This window comes from Plectropomus leopardus, chromosome 12 (assembly GCF_026936395.1).
Source record: "Plectropomus leopardus strain MGB_pleo_1.0 chromosome 12, ASM2693639v1, whole genome shotgun sequence".
Lineage (NCBI taxonomy): Eukaryota > Metazoa > Chordata > Actinopteri > Perciformes > Serranidae > Plectropomus > Plectropomus leopardus.
In genome coordinates, this window is record NC_142187.1 from 10,202,574 (window position 1) to 10,223,311 (window position 20,738).

The following is a 20,738-nucleotide window of genomic DNA, read 5'->3' on the forward strand; positions in this document are numbered from 1 at the left end:
GTGCTGAACTGCTTCTCCTTGCTGCGTGTTTGATTTGTGCTGGGTTTAATAAACGTCATTACCAACTACTCCAGTTTACCGGTGTACTGCATCTGGGTCCACACAGCACCCGTTACACATTGTATGAAATGGGAGAGCATGATATTGTGTCATCTACCTGTTAGTTAAATCTCACTCAACAGCAGTTGTACCTTTTCAAAAAAAATCTGCACTTCATGACATTCTCCCTCAATGAATTGAAAGGCATTTCGGGTGCCACCCAGGTTTCAATGGCATTGTTTTCGTCTTCTCAGACATTACAGATTATCAGAGGAAATACTCCACAGTTCACTTCCTTAGTGTGGTTCAGTCCTCATTCACCTATAAAAGAGGGGAGTGGAGGAGGAAGGCACTCTGCTGGCTGCCTGCAGGGACGTCTTACAAGCACACAACCTCCTGTGCGCAGCCCTTGGTTCATCCCTCTGATGGGAAGTCCTGCCGAGAAGCCGCTGACCCTGAACAGAGCAGAGGAGCAAAGCCAGGAGAGAGAGCAGGATGGGAAGGAGAGAAGAGAGTGAGGGAGGAGGATCTTTTTTTGCAGAAAACGACACATTTCCCTACATTGCAAAGCTTGAATTTTCACTGTTTACACTATTGTTCTGTAATATTGCATTGTAAATCAAAATAACACAACATTAAGACTAATCACAGTTATTGTCGCCATTACTCAAACGAACAAACAATAAGGGGTATGAACTGAAAAACAGGGCAGTTCTCTCTTAGTATTTGGCCCGACTCTTTCAAAGAATTCCCACCTATTTCAAGAAAGCTCGTTAAACTATTAGACTTACTGTAAACATCTGAACTTCAGTGTCCCTCTATTAGAAGTATTTACATATATCAACACTGATGCCTTGATTTAATCACTCAGCAACCAGGACAACTGTGTGCGTACGGGCATCATACCCACAGAGAGCAGCACTGTGTAGGAGTACATCATGAAGAGCTGTGATGAATTATAGCAGCAGCAGTTCTGTAATTCCCTCTGTCTTTCGCTCTCTCTCACACACACGCACACACACAGTCACACTCGTGTGTGATGAGCTGTTCAGTGGACTTTCCTCTCAGCGGGGTTCCCCTCTCCCTCGGCACTGAGCCGACACACGCCACAGAGCGCTGACAGCAACACGCTGATGTCTGTGTCACGGCTCCCTTCCCTCTGCTTCCCGTTTCATCCCGACTGCAGCAGACCTACTACATGCTCCAGGTCTTTATCAATATGTGCTCTTGTGCATGTGTTTTTCAATTATGCATTTGATTTATGTTGTGCTGCATGATGCCAAACACTGACAGTGAATGAGTTACCTGGATTTTAGGTAGTGAGGAGTATATCTTTAGGATTTATCTAATTTTAGTCTTTTCAGTGATGCATCTGATTCCTGATCACCTCCATATGGTGCGATGGGAGGGTGGCGTAACAACCTTCTGTAGATGTCGAGAGAACTACCTGGCAATGTCATGCAGACTGCAGTGATGACCAGTTGCAGCTAATGAAACACTTTGCAAGTTTCCCACTGTCATGGAAAACCTGGAAAAGTCTTGTAATCTCATTTCCAAGGCCTGGAAAATCATGGAAATAGTAAAAATCATTTTTACTAGTTTTGGAAAAGTCATAGAATTTTGATGTGTGTGATCTTTCAGGTATAACCCATTACATGATGTAACATAACAGCAAATGTATTTTTATAAGTTAGCTGCTGACATAATATAGCTCTTATATGCGTCAACTTACATCAGAACAATCTACTGTTTCTGCATCGACATTGCAATGTGCAATTGCCGCATCTAAATATGTGCAATGTCAAGTAAGACAAATTAACTCAAACAACTAATTTATTGCTTGAAAAACTGCCACAGTTGTCATTTTCCATGACTAATAAAGCCTTCCCCTTTAAGAAAGTTTACATAGAGAGAGATGGACCAGCTCTGCAGTAGGGCCAAAAGCATGTCTGACTGCCTCCAATCGGGTCATGGTGACGTCTCAGTGACTGCAGCCAACCTCTGACGACCCCCTTCTCCTCCTGAAACAGTATATTGCGAGACTCAGACCTCAGTCTGTGCCGGAGAACACAAAGAAAGGCTTTTTTAAATCTTTGTGTGCTCATCTTTTAGTACTGGTAGCTTCTAGCTGAAACTACAACTACTTATTTGACTGTTTCATTTTTGCTTTTCGATGTATAGGAGTTGTGTTAAGTTAATGCTGATGGATATGCAACATTTCCTTTTTTACTGCTTCACAATGAAAGCTTTTACATAATATAATAACAGGGGACTTTTATTGAGGCCTGAGTAGCCAAATGGAGATGCAAATCTCTGCCACGTTGGGCTGACGTGCCAAACCAATCCAAGTTAAGCCAAGCCAGCCTGTGTGTATGGAGAAAGGGTTTAAGTAACTGCTGATGCTACTTGAGCACCAGTGTTTACCGTTATGTGTTTCACGAAGAAGGGAAATCTTTGATTTCGAAAAGACAGAAAGAATACTGACTTTGTAAAAAAAAAAAAAAAAAAAAAGGAAGAAAAAAAATTACAAGGTGCATGGGACAGTCATGGATCAAGACAGGAAGAGTGGGGGGCCCACAGAGAAAACATATGTATAGGACCCAGAATTTGCTGCTACGCCCCTGTCTGATTTCACAGAAGATGCATTTTCCTGTGATGTGCACTGTGTTTTGAAAGCTGCACAACACAGTAACAACTTCATATATATATATATTTAAAGTCACCTTTCTTGAAATGTATTGACTTTGGTTTTAAATAGAGCAGCAGCACAGGGAATTAAAAGGTAACTGATCTGTTTCAGAATATTTTTGTCATTTCTACTTTTGTCAGATGCCCAAAAATGCAGAACATCTGGACTATTCTGACACCCTTTTCCAGAGTTTTTGTGTGTAAAATGTAACAGACTAAACTATTACACTACTATTTACACCTGATACTTTCAAAATTCCTTAAACATGTGACAAAAAGTAGATCCAGAATTCAGGGTAAAGACACAGAGAAACCCCCTGATCCAGGTATATAGTACGCTATGACTTTACATACAATCTACAATAAATAATAAAGAAACATATACAGACAGACAGATAAGCCCTCAGGTGATCATACACCCCTGCTGCCAGGTGGTTGTGGTTTTAACATCTGTTTAAAGAAGGATATCCACCATGAGAGATCGGGATTTCACGCTCAGCTGCACTAAACCTTTTTAAAGATGCTGCAGCTCGGGCTGGCTTCCCCGCAGAGATAACATGGCTTCAACGTTAGCAGCGAGGTCGTTTCTCTGCCCTGACAGGACAAGCACAGAGCAGCCAGCGGCTCATTAGACAGCAGTGCCCCGAGGGCTCAGCTCCACCTCTCAGACGAGACGAAGAAACAGAGGAAAGACACTTAACCACATGTGGACTGTGAGTCTCTGCTGCGTGTGTGTGTGTTTAAGAGAGAAAGAGAGAGAAACAAAGGGAGAGACATTGAAGGAGGCGAGAGAAATAGAGTTGTGGATGATTAGCAGGGGATAGGAAAGAGGCTGGACAGAGCACACACACACACACACACACACACACACACACACACACACACACACACACACATTCACAATCTCAGCATTCTGAGGAGAGTTTGCACCCAACAAGCCCTCCTACAATCCTCCAGAACAGGACAGGGCAAGACATTACTCATAAATAAGAGTGTGAGTGTGTGCGTACATGCATCCATTTGTGTGTATGTGTGCATATGCATAGTTCGAGCTATGGCATGTAAGTCGGATATGCATGTAAGTGGGTGGATTTAAGTCTCTGCAGTATGTACAGATTGACTGTGTTTTTGTGGCTGTGGTGTATTTCTTAAATACTTAAAAGGTTAGGAAATATCTCTGCTTTGAATAATAATTTGTGTCTGATATTTTGTTGTTGTTTTTTATTATCTCATTCAAAATCATTAAAATCGCATCTACATCAGTCTGAAATTCAGCATTTTTAACATGAAGATAATTTTTTATACTTTGATTATTTGGTATTTATTCAACTGGAAAAGCCAAACGCTAACATTCCCAGTTGGTTATTTTATGGATTTCTCAATTTCTGGGGCATTTTCTATATTACAAAATCACTAATGCAACATACATTTATTGTAACAGATTCTTAAATTTTATCTGCAGCCACCAGCTTTTAAGGCAAAGGGGATACTCTATGGTCTATGCGAGTGTGTGCTGGTCAGAGTTTTATAATGTAGTTTACTACAGCTGGATACTTGTTGACCAACATCTAATCTCCTCATCTTGCTTCAGTCTTTTAGTGAAATTGTAGCTAACTTTCCTAATCAACAAATGGACTAATAATCCCCAATTTGCTGTTTCCCCCAGCTGCATTAAGTCCAGCCCTTTCAAACGCTGACGAGCCGTAAACAAAGAGGACAATTAGTTAGACAGCACAATACACACAAGAGATGCCAACACACACACACAGTGCTCCTGTATATGTGGTTAAGTTATTCAAAATATACAAACAGTTGTTTCCCAGATTGACTAGATTATGTCTGTGTGTGCTAAGTGATTACTGAATGAAATTTGTAACGACAGCCTCATTCAATCTCAGCAAACGGTGCATTTTTACAGCAGCTTCTGATTTATTCATACCCAAACAAAGACACTGAAATAACTCCACTCCAGAGTAGCCTTAAGAAAGAAAACTCAATTTAGCATCCACCTCTTTAAAGACGACATGCAGCCTTTAGCCAAACAAATCACCAGTTTACAAAAGAAGCGCAACATTCGTAAAAACCTGTTTTGCTGACACATATTTTAAACTTGCATTCCTGGGCAACTTTAGCAGGTATGGGGAATTTCTTAATGTGAATGATGAGGGAAGGGTCTTTGTATGCACAGTATGTATGTAAAAATGCAAAATAAGAGATTAGGCAATGGGAGGATGCTGTCCAAAGAGAGTCTGTGTGTGTGTCTCAGTGTCCTTGTCTATGGAATGTAGATTAGACTTAAAATGATCTGCGTGTGTGTGTCCTAAAAAAAGAGAGAAAACAACTATTTGCTGAATCAACAACAAGCAGACACTTTGTGCTACAGTGCCCTATGGGTTCATTTTCTTCCTCTGTGGTGGTTTTATTGATATTTTATTGGGAAAGGGGCATAAAAATAAAGGAAAAAGCGGACTTTGCTTTGCTCTGCTCGGTCGAAACATGTGTAGCAGCAGTCCATTATGTTTTCACCTCTTCTTTAACTTAGAGTACAGCCAGAGACTTGCATCCTCAGATGCATCTGTACCTGTATTTAACCTTTTGAAACCTGAGCATTATGGTTGGCTGTCTTTTAATAGCAATTTAACAAGACATGGCCAAAAAATCTGAAAAAAAAATATATATAGCGAATAAGTTACAAGAAAATTACCTTAAAGTAAGCTTTAAAAGGTAAAAATAAATAAATAAATGAATAAAAACAATAAAATTAAATTTTAAAAAGCCAACAAATAGATACAAATCTATTATTTAAACTTTTTATAACATAATTTTAACTGTAAAATATTTTCATTATTAATATATTCTGCATATTTTTCCCTGCACTAGTGGGTGCACGCACGCACTCACTAGTTTTCAGGTTACTTTTTTGGGTAATTTCTTCTCAAGATGCTCATTGACTTTCCAAATGTTTTAAAGAAATAGAGCCAATGTACTCAGGTTTCAAAGGGTACAAAACAAACAAATATAATGGCTTTATTTTCCTGTTGGAAATCACTGTCAGACATTAACGTTAAGCAGTAAAAATACTCTCAATTTAGTATACATTTAATGATATTGTTTTTTATTGAGGTGGCTAAAATATTTTACCTCAGCCTGCTGTGTCCTGAATCTTTAAGGCTTGCGGGCGGACTGGACTTAAGGTCTGTTTAGACTCATTTAAGTTGCCTTCATTAGTTAGTCTGCCTTTGTTGTCACTCAGTTAGCTTATTATCAAGGAGGTTGTGTTTACTTGGTTTTTGGTCAGCTGACTGTGTTTTCGCTCCCCCTCGTTGACCCATCAGCACACCTGTCCTGCATCAGCCTCGTTAGTCCTCTCCACCTCTGTGTATCCGGGCAGCGTGCTCCCATGCATCCAAAAACAAGTCTTACTTCTTGTCTCACACTGTAAACCAGCTACATGTCCACCAGGAAACATGATTTTATTCATTACTCTGTGACACAGCAGAGAGAACCCATGTGTGAGTTTTGCTCCTCACTTGGACAAAGGTGTGCTGGAGACTACAGTAGGACTCTTGGATAAATATCTGATGATTTGCTGAGTACATCATCAGCTGCTTTTTGGCATTTTATTTTGGAATGACTGGGAGCTGCTGCTTGCTGTCAACTGAGAGAGAGCAGGGAAATTCAGGGTGTGGAGTGTTTCACATATCGTCAGTCGCCGGTCGTTGTGCTAACTGTGGAGTCCTTCATCAGGATCGCAAAGATAAACTGGAATAAACAACTATCGGGCCAAGAGAGCAGCTGATCACTGAGTGAGTATTTTTTTCATCTAATGCTGTGTTTTAGCAGACAAAGTATTAGCTTTTGGCTGTGGCGGTGATACACCATGTTTGTTTTTGATAATGCATTGGTGTTTATGTTGGGGTTTTTTTGGTGTTCTAGTCGAACAGTGAAGAACATTATGTCTGAAGCCTTTACTTTTTGTAAACAAAGCTGTGTTTGAGACACCCGCAGGTTTGGGGAGTATTTGGCGGTTGAGCATCAGGAGCTAGGGCTTAATGCATCCACACAGACGTCAGCGCTGTAACAAGGACTATGCAAAAAAAAAAAAAACAACCAAAATTCTCTGTCAATACTGCATGCACTGAGGAATTTATTGCTTAGATTAATTGCATAGACCAGCACTGACTGGATGTCCACATCAAAAGTAGGTGAATTTCTCCTTTAAGTCATGGTTTTCAGATCTGTCTTTGGTGGGGTTAGGGTTGATTTGTTCATGTGATGGTCAGTTTCTGTTACCTTGGAACAAATACTGATCTTTTTGAGTTCCTGTTTTCTGCCATCTCTTGCATGTGGGTTCACCTGCTACGCATTACATGACAACACGATTGTTTAGCTTCCCTGTCATATTCTAGTCTGCTTCTCCAAAATGGGGGTGTGCTGACTGACATCCACTATTTGCAATATACTGTGTCATCATGAATACTCCATACAACCCCACTTTAAAAAATATCTGAACTACCGCTTTAACTCTTTGAAACCTGAGCACATTGGCTTGATTTCTGTGGGAAGAAGGCAATGTCCAACAGAAGAAACAACCCAAAGCTTATTAAAAAAAAAAAAAATAAAATAAGAAAATTGAAAAAGAGAAAATTTACAAAAACAAGTAAATGAATTGAAAAAGAGCTTAAAGTGTATAATAATTCTGCAACACAAATTTAAATATGTAATTGTCATAATTAGAAACTTAATTTTCTTTTTTCTTTTTCACTAGACATTTTTCCCTTGCATTTTAAACATATCTTATATTTTTTTTTCTTCTAAATTTCTACAGTTTCTGGAACATTTCATACCAGGTTGCTAATTGCTGTTTTCCCATGATTTTGAAATAAATCACATCACTTTGCAGAAGTTTGGTCAGGTGCATCTGAAAGCAGCACAAGAAAAAGTGATGTTGATCCAGGTTTTAAAGGGTTAATGTTTTATGGGTTAAAATGGCATTGTTCTTATTTGTCAAAGCAGATAACTGAAGGACAAAGGAACCTTTTACCACTTCAACAAAATACATTTTATAGGAATTGGCATGATTATTCGCAGTACAGTGATATAATTTGACTAAAAATATCATGCCGTAAGGTAGATAAGTCGGGATACAAGATAAGATAGCTCTCGCCAGGTTTGTCTTTTTGTTGCAGCTGAGAATTATTTTGATTGAATTGCTATTTTTTCTGCATTCCCTGTGCCACTTTCGAGCTCTTCCTGCCAAGTCAAATCTATTTACAGACATTTATTGTAACAAATGATGAAAAAAGGTCACCATATCTTTCCCATCGCTGTCTCCCTCTTTCCAAATCAACCTCCTTGTACGTCTCTTTCTTCACCGTCTCTATCTGGCAACCTCCAACTCTATCTTTACTTTTTTTTTCTCCTCTTTGTTCAAGGTCAGTGGCTTCTCTGTGGGATTTCCCATCAGACGCATGGAGCCGGGCTGGAAGCGGGAAGCTAGAAATCCTGCCTGGTGCTCCCTGACCTTTTGTGTCGCCCTCTCAGCAGCCCACTTCTCCTTCGTTCTCCTTCTTTCCCGCCTCACCTCCTGCACCTTTCTCTTCCACCAATTCTTGTACACATTAACCTCCTTGTCTCCCGTTTTCTTGCTTCTTGTCTTGCATCTTTTTTTGGCATCTCTTCTCTTACTCCCTTGTGTCATCTTTTTAATTTCCTCTTCTCTCATCCACCCCTGTCTCTACCGCTCTGTTTCTCTGTTCACTTCATAATTTCTCTCTTCTCTTTTTTCTCCTGTTTTTCCACCTGTCTCTTTTCTCTCCATATATTCCCCTCACCCCCGCCCAGCTTGCCTTCTCATTTCATCCTCCTCTCTCTCCTGTTTTCACCTTTTATTTTAGTCTCCTTCCTTTCCTCCTTTCTTTTCCATCCTCTCCTCTGCAAGAGCAGAGTGCTGCAATTGAACTGGATCTGCATACCCAAACCAGCTAATTCATTAATTTTGTTACCGGAGAAGACGTGGGTTATTCTTGACATGTAAACGGAGGTCTGTGACTGGCGTGGTTTTGTTATGTGGTGAATTTAATATCTGAAACTGGGTGGTCATGAAGTGAGTTTTGGCTGGGGGCAAGAATAAGGTTTTCCCGAAAGCAACATCTGTTGTTAGTGTAATATACAGATTTGATTTGTATTTTAAAATGAAACACTATTGAGGGTCCTTTGCATTCAGAATGACTGATTGAACACAGCAGTTATTATATAGGTGTCATCTTCATATTGTCAGTGCTTTTAATGTGTTTTCTTACATTTAATTTTTGTTTTTATGTAATGTTACTACTGCAGCACCTTTCGTGTATGTGAGTGTGTGTGTGTGTGTGTGTGTGTGTGTGTGTGTGTGTGTGTGTGTGAGTGTGTGAGTGTGTGTGTGTGTGTGTGTGTGTGTGTGCGTGTGTGAGTGTGTGTGTGTGTGAGTGTGTGAGTGTGTGTGTGTGGGCTGGAAGGGAGGGGATATTTAAGACATATGGGAAGTTAGGGAGCAGTTAGTAGTTAGGAAGGGAAATAATCAGGACATGACACTCAGATGATACATAGCTTTTTTGCTGCTATTTATGGATCGTCTCTGTCTTTTTTTGTGTTTGCATGTTTGTAAAAAAAAAAAAAAGATTAAAAGATAAAAAGATTCCCACTGTAGATAATGATTATTATCAGGCATGACAACGTTGCAATGACTGGTATTGTTTCCACCTTGTTTATGTGTTTCATCTTGGCAAAATGTGGTCCTGGGGGCACCACAAAAACTACCACAGAAGTGATTTTGACAGCTCTTTGTCATTCTTGTCAAATACAACCACTTGCTCATGCTTGGTCAGTGATTTCGGCATTGTATACCTACACCAAAAGCCACTTTTCACAGCGGTATAATACACCGACGCATAGCAATTAACACAACACCTGCTGCGGCGGTATGATAAGCCACTGGATGGCTTTAATTTGAAATGCTGCCAGTAACAATGTAATATAAGGAGTTGGAGAGTACCTATATGTCGGCTGGGAGGTGGATAGGTCCAACAAACCCCGGACTTTCATACAGGAGTCCACTTATTACCCAACATATGAATGCGAAGCCCAAACCATGATGTTTTTTACAAACCTCACCATGTGCTTTTGCTGTACAAGGTAATAAACATAAAAATAAGGTGTTTAACAGACATTGTAAGTTTATTTTGAAAAGGACTGTATGAATCTGAGCACAACATTTCCCATGAAAATAAAAGTGTATCTCTAAAAGACATTGAACAGGTGTGAACTGGCACACCGTCCTGGAATATCAACAACAGAAGATGGAGGACACTTAGCGCGTAATATGTAAATGTGAACGGCACTAACCAAGCGGCAATATTTGACAAGTTTGGATGAGAAAGTGTTGATTTTGAGTACTTTGGTAGGTGTTTATATGTCTGTCTTTCTGTCTGTGGACAAATTTTGTCTCCATGACAGCATCACAACTGTGCAAGATATAGTCATGAAACTGCAGGTGTGTACTTGAGACCAAAATGAAGGCTGAGTAAAATAAATGTTCTCTATTTGTGGATTTTTGGGTATTCTGAACCCTCAGCCTGGAATTTCCCAAAATGACTTAAAACTGAAGGAGCTGGCGTCCTTAAATGTCTTAAATCTAAAATGAAATATTTAGAAACAGATTCTATAGGATGTCGTTGTCCTTAGCCTGCCTGGCTGTACTAATGTCCACTGGAGAATACCCTTTTGACTGATAGATACGTCTCTTTTAATGCTTGCTTTAGTGCTTGTGAATTGTATTTTGTCTCCTTTTGTGTCTCTGTCTGCAATTGTGTGTTTTTCACTACTAACTGTCTTGAACAGGTCTCCCTTGAAAAAGAGATTCTTAATCTCAATAGCAACCTGGTTAAATAAAGGTTAAATAAATAAATTAAAGTAGGGGGAAAGTGCCCCTGTCTCCTATACCCCACTCTATGTCCCTGGCCCAAATTCTGTTTATATCGTGCATTGTTGTATAGTGGTTGGAGTGATCCCATGGCAAGATTGTCTTTAGTTTTAGTCTGTTTTTGATTACAGAATTATGTTGTTGTTTTTTAAACATTTGACAATATTTGTGAAACCAGCAGCAGATCATATCCAGATTTTTTTCATGTTTCTTAATATGTTTTTATACAACTGACATGCAGATGATTTAGTGGAAAACAGGAATTAAGAGATTACTTAATTGTTGTTAGGTGAAAAAGAGCAGTGTATTGGTCTTAATGCTGGACAAAGAAATTGTTTTGAGCTCAGCTGATTACAAACGTGCTTGTGAAAAGGACGCTAGAAATGTGGAAGAGAATGCGTGGCACTTAATTAAAAAGATCTGAAACTGCATCTAGACCTATAAGTCAAGCAGTTTTCTGCCTCAGCTGTTGACTGACCGGGTGACCCACTGCGGAGGACTGCCCAAATTCACAGCTGAAATGTGTCCAGTGGACCTTGGGCTTCCTCTTCCCCTCTGTAAATACAAGTTTGTATCCAAAGTAAACCTCGTGTCTGTAACTCCCACTGCCTTTGAGAAGCCCCAAACTCTTTACATGTCCAGAATTTTAAAGGACTTGTTTTCAATGTCACGCAGATAAAGCAGTGAAGCAGTAAAGTCCAAAATGTTGGTAAAATATTAACAAAATGAAACTAGATAACAAAGGTTTTGCATTAAGCACCACTTCATAAAAGCAACACAAATTACAAACAAAATACACATAAGCATGTCTGTACAGCACATTTTAAGCCAAGATTTATACAAAGACTGATTTTGCAAGCTTCAGGTAGAGAGATTGCATCACTGTTTATCTTTACAGCTTTGGCAAAAAGACATGTAATTATTCAGGCGAGCCACACACATCGAATTTGTCATTCTGGTCTGTGGTAATTCAGCAAACACATTTTAGTTAAAACACATTTCCCTTAAACAAAATACAAGATAGTGAAAACGCTTGCCATCCTCTAAAACTGAGCTTTCACTGAATGTTATGTTTGTTTTCATACACAACAAAGCACACCATATTTCTTTCATGGAAAAACCTGGCTGAGGGACGGTGAAGGTTGCCATGAGAGATTTATAAACACAGAAACAGACCGCAGTGTTCAAAACCTCCCTCTGCATGTCACAATGGCAAAGTCCTGGGCAAATGTTCCTGTGATGCTGCAAATAATTAGTTAATGTGGGACATAAATTTAATAGCAGTCAACGTTTTCTTTCTTTCCAGGAGATTGTGTTTACATTTCTGTTCACATATTTGTCCTTGGTCTTATGGCCCAGGTTTTGAGACAAGTGCATGTGCAGGTAGTGCGTGCGCGCGCGTGTGTGTGTGTGTGTGTGTGTGTGTGTGTGTGTGTGTGTGTGTGTGTGTGTGTGTGTGTGTGTGTGTGGTATATTCAGACCCCAGATCACAAATCATATTTACCTGCATTCCTCCACATTTCTGGTGCCTACATGCTGTCTGTCTCCAGTCCTGCGGAGTGACTTTTCATCATGTCTGGGAATATATGATTAAAAGGATTTGCAGCTTAATTATTTGCCAGTACACCTACACTTTTTTAAAGCGCAGCACACCTGTGTGTCTGGTTTGGGAGAAAACACATTTATGCAACTATGGCAGGGTATATTCATATTTTTACAAGAATTTAATTTTGGTTTGAGTACCCATCTATTAATTAAGTGTCTGAATACATTTAAACACTGAAACTCCTGCGCCACAAAACAACACACAGTAGAATATGTGGTATCTCATGTGGAATACTTCCCCTAGCTATGTAAAACATAAAAAAGCAAAACAAATGTAAACAAAAACAAAATACAGTGCTTTGCAAATCCTGTTTGGCCTATATTCAATTAATTGCCGTACAAAGATAAAATATTTTAATGTTCAAACCAGTAAACCGGATAATTTTTTGTAAATATACACTTTTCTGATTTGATCCCTGCAATACTTTCCAAAATCAGTGAGCATTTAGGAACTGAAAACACTGAAATTATTTCCCATTCTTCCTTGATATACAACTTAAGTTGGTTCGCAGTCTGGAGTCTTTGTTGTTGTATTTTGTGCCTCATAACACACTACATATTTTTAATGAGAGACACGTCTAGACTACTAGTAAGCCAGTCTAGTACCTGAAGTTTCTGTGGTTTGTCATTGTGTTGCACACATAAGCTGAATGGCAGCATATGTTGCACCAAAACCTGTACAGACCTTATACAAATGTGCAAGTTACCCAAAATGACATGGCCACTAACAACCCCCCATACTATCACAGATGCTAACTTTTGAACTTTGAGATGGTAAGAATCCATAATTAAAAAAAAAAAAAAAATTAAATGTGGACTCGTCAGACCACAGCACACTTTTCCACTCTGTGTCAGTCCGTCTCATATGAGCTCAGGTCCAGAGCAGTTGGCAGTGTTTCTGGATGTTGCTGATGTGTGGATTTTGATTTGCATGTTAGAGTCTGAACTTGCATTTGTAGATACAGTGTTGAACTGTGTTTACTGAGAGCGTTTTGCCTCTGCTGTGATATCCTTTCACTGGGAGTGATATCAATGCATTCTTTTTTTATTTTACATTTTACACAGCATCCTGACTTTTATGTTGTAGTTTTGAAAAACTAAACCAAAAACAAGATTACTATTATCTGAGGATTTGTTCTGTGATTTTTTTTGTTTACGTATCTCAATGCAGAGAGCAAATAGATTTTGGTGCCTTGTATCTGAATGTAAATCAACAAACTAACCTTCCAAAAAGTATCATGATTATGACATTGCAATGGTAATGGAAGTTACTATGAGTCATTCAGTCCTAAAGTCCATGTTGAAGGTATGCAGTTCTCACCCTGACAGCAGTAATTTGGCTCGGTTTTTCTTGCATTGTAGCTAGACGCCAGGGGTAGCGAGTCATATTTTTGGCAGCAGGACAGCAGTAGACAGCTGGCTGACAGTGGCACTCGGTGAGATGCTAACCTGCCCAGACACTTCCCTTTACCTCAGGCTGAACACAACCATCATGCGCCACTGCAAAGGGGAGACACACTCATACACATCCTTAAATGAACCCCAAAAATTGAAAACAAACAAAAATAATATGAGATTATTGCTAAAATTAGATGGAAGACACATTTGTATTGACCTCAATGTCAGTTTGCATTTAAATTTAATACAGTTTAATATGATGCTGTAGTCTTATCTGTCTTATACATCTGTCTTATTCTGTAATTTCTCAGCTAGCATTTTACTCATCTTTCTATGGCCACACCACACCATAAATCTATATTTGGCTTTTACCTGTTTATTCTAATAGATTGCTTCTTGGTTATCTACAAATTGAAGCTGACTTTTCTCTCACTGAACATCACTCAGGATAAGTGCCAGCTTACTGTCTCAGATGTAATGTAGAACATTTTCACCACTGACAGATTTCTATTGAGAGATGTTGAGGTTTCTATTGTAAGGCTTCAGCTCCAGACTTGCAAACACTCATTTATCCCACAAATTAATGGAACCTGTGACTGACAGACAGACTGACTGACAGATAGAGTCAGGCAGGCAGCCAAACAGACAAGCAGGAACACAGACAGACAGACAGATAGACAGACAGACAGAAAGACAGACAGACAGGCACGTTCTCTCCTGGCAGCTCTGTTGGCTACATAACGTAGCCTTAGGCAGGGCTTTGTGTGTGTGTGTGTTTGTGTGTGTTGCATCCGTTACAGCAAGTTCTCACTTTGTGTTTTGTCCTTGACAACACATCCTTCTACCTCAACAACAGAATAGGTCATTTGCCGAGGACTCCCAAAACTACATACTATATGACTGGCCCAACATGAAATATATTTGAGAGTACCTGCAAAGTATCTGCTTCCACCATCAGGTGTTTCAGAAAGTTCCCCAAAACAATATATGTTTACATGGAAGTGACAAAGCCCTCTAGCAGTAGCAATAATTGTGCAGGCTGTTGTCATACACGCTGTACATTTTCCTACTAAAAGTAATGCACCAAAATTTGTACACATCTGATGTAATGGCACATGCCGTCCGTCAGTCTGCTGGCATATAATAACACCACGGCCAGTTCTGTCCAGCAGAATTCTCACCTGATGCCATCCTGCCATGTTTTGCGGGGGCGGGAAAGGTGGCCAAAAGGAAAAGCACTGTCAAGCAGTGGTATTTCATGAGTGTGGAATGAGAACAGACTGTGTATACCTGACCTCTTTAAGTTTATAGCTCTAGTGCAAACTGGAACACATGCACATCCACAGTAAATATGTCTTTCAGTCCAACAATGTGCCCAGAATGTGTAGGGGAGGCAGAAAAGACACATGTGGAACCTCCAGATTGATGTCTACTCCTTCCTCCTCCAGTCTCAGTGTAAGGAGACTCCATTTGGCCCCCTCTGACAGGTCAAGGTAGCCAGAACCAAAAATAACACAGTGTGTTTAGTTGACAGTGTGCAGTGACTGAGCTGGTTATTAAGTTTCTGTCAGTCCCCTGGCTGACATTGTAGAATCAAATCGAGGGGGTATCGAAGGATTTAACTTTCAAACAATGTTCAGTCATCATCATCTCATGCTGAAGTTTACTGGGTATGAAAACAGAAAATTTTGCTTTTCTCTTGTTTGAAGCTCCGTGACAATGATCTGACCATTGCTATTGTTTAGTTTGATCGTTTTTGAGGGCAGAAAATTTTGCTTTTCCATTTTTTTTAAGGATTACTGCCAATTTTGGTGCGTATAGTCGATAAGTATGGATTTGTGATAAATCATTTCCCCCACAAGTATTGAATGATAATATTTCAGTACTCACATACAAAAAAGTTGGTAAAGTAGAGTCATGACAAAAAAATTAGAAAATTAGAAATTAAAATAACATACAACCATGCTAGCAAAATTGTGATAGTATGTTTTGAGTTCAATACTAACACCAGCATGCTAACATGCTCCAAATGACAAAAATTGTATTCTAATGTTAAGGTTTAGTATTCATACCACGTCCACCATGGTTGTTTAGCAATTTAGCCTACTGACATTTGCTATATTGCAATAAACTCAAATACAGCTGAGGCTGATGGGAGTGTATAAGTTTTGCTGGTATTCGGACATTAACCAGAGTGTTGGATTAATTGAAATTTTGACTTGATGGTGACACTAAAGAAAATTTAAAGATCCCAAAATCCAAAATCTTGTCCCAACACTATCAGATTTAGCATACATATGCAGATAAGTGAACACTTTGACCAGCTAGTGGCGCTGAAGGCCGATCTGTAAGTCAGGTAGTCAGTAGCATTCATCCTCTGGGGACCATGAATGTCTGTACAGCATACATGGTAATGCATATCATGGTTGTTGAGATAACACAGACTCAACTTAAGTGGGGGACCTACTGACCTCAAGTCTGGCAGCTAGCATGGCAAATAAAAAAAAAACTGTACTGGCAGTCATTACAGGGTTCTTTTGGATGAACATATGGTGCTTACTGTGACCAGATGTATACTTTGTAGATTGCGTTATTGTGTTATAGCATGATTAGGAGACACAAAGGTCGTTATTTAGAGGGTACTTTCATAGAGGCTTGTATTAATTTAACCCTTTTGGCTTTGTAGCCAGATCACTTTGTCTCATATGGCTGAGATGCAAATAGTCTCGCTGTGAGCAGGATTTGAACCTACGCAGGGAGTCCCCATTGGATTTCAAGTCCAACGCCTTAACCACTCGGCCATCACAGCTTTGTTTTCCTTGTATTTTTGTCTTCATCACGTCTCAAGAGGGTTTGTGACATTTGTGGCAGTGAAAAGGCAACTTGACAGTTAATGGCAACACTTTTATCTGATGTTCTCATCCAGAACAACTGCTGAGCAAAGACAAGAATTTGTGTGTGTGTGTGTGTGTTAGCGAAGGACACTTTGTCAAGACAGATGGCTGATAAAAATGGATCTCAGAGCTTACAGTTCCACAACAGCCTCTAATGTTGCAATTTGCAAAATACCACAAATGTAACAAGGAGCTTTTCTTTGTACAGTAACTCTAAGACTAATTTCGGTGGAACATGTTTTGGGCAAATGTAAAAGAAAAAAAACTGTTTATACAGTGCAAAAGGTTAAATGCACTGGTACCACAATTACGGAGCTATTTGAGGACAAGTTCTTGTTTCTCTCAGGGGCTAGCAGTTTCCCTCTGCTTTCAGTGTTTCTAATGAGCTAGGCTAAACATGTCACAGAGCAAGGAAAAACCTGAAAAAATGAGTGCAGAAACATAAGGAATGCCAGCCCGTTCTCAAGCCAGCACGTAAATACTGCCACTTCTGTAGTGCTTTCAGTGTAAAATCCTAACGGCAAAATCCACCTTTCACGTCAGCATGATACACTGCTTCACGGTATAAGCTGAGAATGCAGCTTATAATAATAATGCTGCCGCGGCAGCATGATACATGTGGGGTCAGGGGACAACAAGGCCACACAGAACCTGTCACATCTGTATGATACGTTGTTGGACAGTATCAATTTAAAGCCATAATATAAGGAACATGAAGGTCCACATAAGGCAGGCAAGCAGGCGGGGCAGTGGACAGATCAAACAAACCCTGGACTTTCTTTAGGGAGTCTAGTGTTCGCTTCTGTCTGAATGTGATGTTTGTTTCTACACCTTATCATGTGCCCCTTTTGCCTGATCTTAATCATCTGTGCCAGCGTAAGTGGAGCATCATCCCACCATGACCATTTGTTGACATCACGGTAGCGTCATCCCAAAGTGTCAACAGCAGACGCAGAAGGATACCTAGTGTGTAATATGTAGAAGCTGATGTCCACTGCAAAACATCAATACGTAACGACTTGGTATGAGAACGTTTTAAATGCAGATGCTCCGATACATGCATGACACAATAAAGCACTTGACTTGCCATCATCCCATTAAAAATATCCAGTTAACCACAATTTTGGATAAAGATAGTGCAAAAGGTTATATGACGAATTAAATGTGGAAGTATTTGATGTCAATCTTCTTATCTAATTCTCAGTTATTCTGCAAATGAGCACATTTTCCAGAATGTTTAAATGTCCCTTTAAAGACAATATTGGGACTTAGTTTCTGTGGGATTTTCTTTGGAAAACTACGGTTGGGATATTTCTTTCGATAAAAGTGTCTTTCTCTGATGACAGTAGTTTTATTTTGTATCATAAATATCATAAGCCTCTTCAGTAGCATCAAACCTGGGGTTTGCTCATTTTTGCAACCTTTAATACTTTGAATCCTGAGCAATCCTGAGATTTCTTTCTAAATCATGGAAAGAGACAATCAAGTTAAGAAATCACCCAAAAAAAGCAAGAAATTAGTAAAGAAATTACAAGAAAATTCTAAACTAACAAACTAACAAAACAAAAACCAACAACAGAGTGACCTTAAGAAATAACTAATATATGTAGTATATATTACACATAGTATAAAGTATAAATACAGTATAAATTACAAATTACACAGTAATAAATACACATAAATTACACATAGAAATTTTGAGGTCATTCCTTTTTTTTGCCATTTGTGGAACCTTTCTTGCCAAGTTCTCATGTTTTTTTTCTCCATATAAACTAATGCAATCAAACCAATATATCAGGTTTCAGGGGTTTAAATGCTTATGAAAGGCATCTAGACGCAGCACAGGAAAGCTGGTGTCAGTCCAGGTGTTAAAGGGTTACTTACTGGTTAATCATGCTTGCAATGAAGGTGCATCTTCTTGTTTATCATCTTAACAATTTTACTTAAGGACCATTTCACTGAATGCAATGCTAGCATGATGCTATAAACTAACTCTTTGTAGAGAGATTTATTATAAATGTGCACTTCATATATTTCACAACGCTTTTTGTGAATTTATCAACAGATCAGTCACATTTCTGTCCTAAACTTAAATACTTGCATTCCAAACTTGTGTAGTTTTTGTTGATTCAGATCAGGTATTATCTTTGAACTCCCTTAGAAGCCGACTGGAAACCTGTTCATTACTGCAAAACTGGCTTTTCCCACATCTGTTTTACAGCTGAGCGCGTCCCTCTGCAGCCACCGAGCTCGCTCTTTAATAGTTTGTCACTGGAAAATTCATAAATTAGTATCTTTGCTAGAGAGATCGAGTTTGTTCTGTTTAGCAGAAAGCAGTCCGGCTGGTTAGCTGAATCCCTCGGAGCTGAAACGTCTCTGGAAATTCAGTCCATGTCAAACTTGAGCCTTGGAATTCTGGGAAATGCATTTAGCGCCGCTCCCACAGTAACAGAGTGAATTTCAGAGCATTAGAGTCCATCCCTGCATCCAACTCCCTTCTGCGCATGGGAGACCGTCATTTCCCCAGTAATTACATTAAGCGCTGAATCTCCCAGAATATTAGCCCAAATAGAGAGGAATGTGCAGCACTCTCGCCTGGCCACCCTAGCATTGTCTATACTTCTGAACGCCGTGTTTGTTTTCGATTGTATTTTCTCTAAACCAAAAACACTGAAGCTTCTCACAGCAGGCTGTGGGATCTCTGCTGCTGCACATACAGATGTTTATCCAATCAACTAAACAGATATAGGGTTTCATGGAGGGGAGAGGGAGGAAAACCGATAGACAGACTCTACACAGCAGAGTTATTTCTGAGCTTTTTGAAAAGTTTCTAAAAATAAGACATCTAATATCATCCTACACAAAATCATTTCTTAAAAATGCAAAGGGATAGTATCAAAGTTATGGGCCATTGTAATAACTTGACCTCACCGTGTTTTGACATCACATGTGTTTTTTAAATATTGACAGCTGAATTTCATTTATATAACATCCTGGAAACAAACTGCATGCACCTGCAGTGATTTAGTGGTCAATAAAAAAGTAGGTTAACTTTGAACTCAAGGAATGTAGCATTTACCAAGAAGCAATTGACTCCCAGATGCAAGAAAGTGTTACACTGCAAAGCTACATAATCCATCACAACTCACTGTTTTCATGGTAAAATGTCAGTACAGGTGTTAATATGTCTGTACGTGGACAAATTTTGTCATTATAATTAAGTCCCAGCCGTGCAAGAAAGGGCCACGAAACTGTCCAGGTGTACAGTTGAGATCACAATGAAGGCCAAGTTATAATATAGGTGCGGTCCAGACAAGCAGAGAAGTAGAGAGTACGCTGCGTCCCTGGCTAACTTTGCAGAGCGCTGTATCTAGGCTGGAGTGGTCCGAGTGCAGGAAAGGAAAAGGTCAGGTTTTGGCTAAAAATACCTGGTTTAGTTACCACAGACACATCTGGAAATGTCCTTGGTGTGTGTAAAAATACCCACATTTGTTTGTTGGTTTCGAATGTTGGTGTTTGCTGCTTGGTAGTCTTGTGTAGGTGTCAAACCACATGGTCCACATCCCAAAAAAAATAATTAAAAGAAAAATTTTAACTAAACTTACCTTTATATAAAAAAAAAAAAAGTTTGTTTGTATTTGGAAAACTGCTGCATCTGCTGGTTTTGACATACCAGTTTTACAAAGAGGGACATGATGTCTCCTAATTCATTGGCAGGGATTTATAACATTCCTGTGAATGTGTAGGATCATTCCCAAGAGTGACATGGTAAAGAGATACACGCTGCTAAAACTCACAAAACCTTCCTAACAAATCCTAACAAGATTAATCTGAAAAGAATCTAAGGACACAATTTGTAAAAACATTCAGAAATAACAACACTTCAACTGCTACAGCATGACTTACCTCAAAAATAAAGATCACAAATGACTTAGTCACAAATAAACAGTATTATCGTCTATATTTTTACATAATTTCAAGTGATGATTAAAGGAAAGTAAGATGTGGCGTCTTGGAAATGCACGCTGCGTGGCACACAGACACAAGCGTCTGTCTGGGGCTTAATCCATATTTGCACAGAGAGTGTTTTTCACATGTCACTCCCATATAATTACGCTGCTAAGTGTTTCAGAGGGAGACAGGGAGGAGATCTG

At 39.3% G+C, this 20,738-nt stretch overlaps 1 non-coding gene across 1 annotated transcript; it reads right to left on the reverse strand.

Moving 5' to 3' along the window:
• Positions 1-16,417: 16,417 nt before the first annotated feature.
• On the reverse strand, positions 16,418-16,499 carry trnas-uga (transfer RNA serine (anticodon UGA)). The gene has a single exon. It is a non-coding gene; the product is annotated as a tRNA-Ser (tRNA).
• Positions 16,500-20,738: the final 4,239 nt, after the last annotated feature.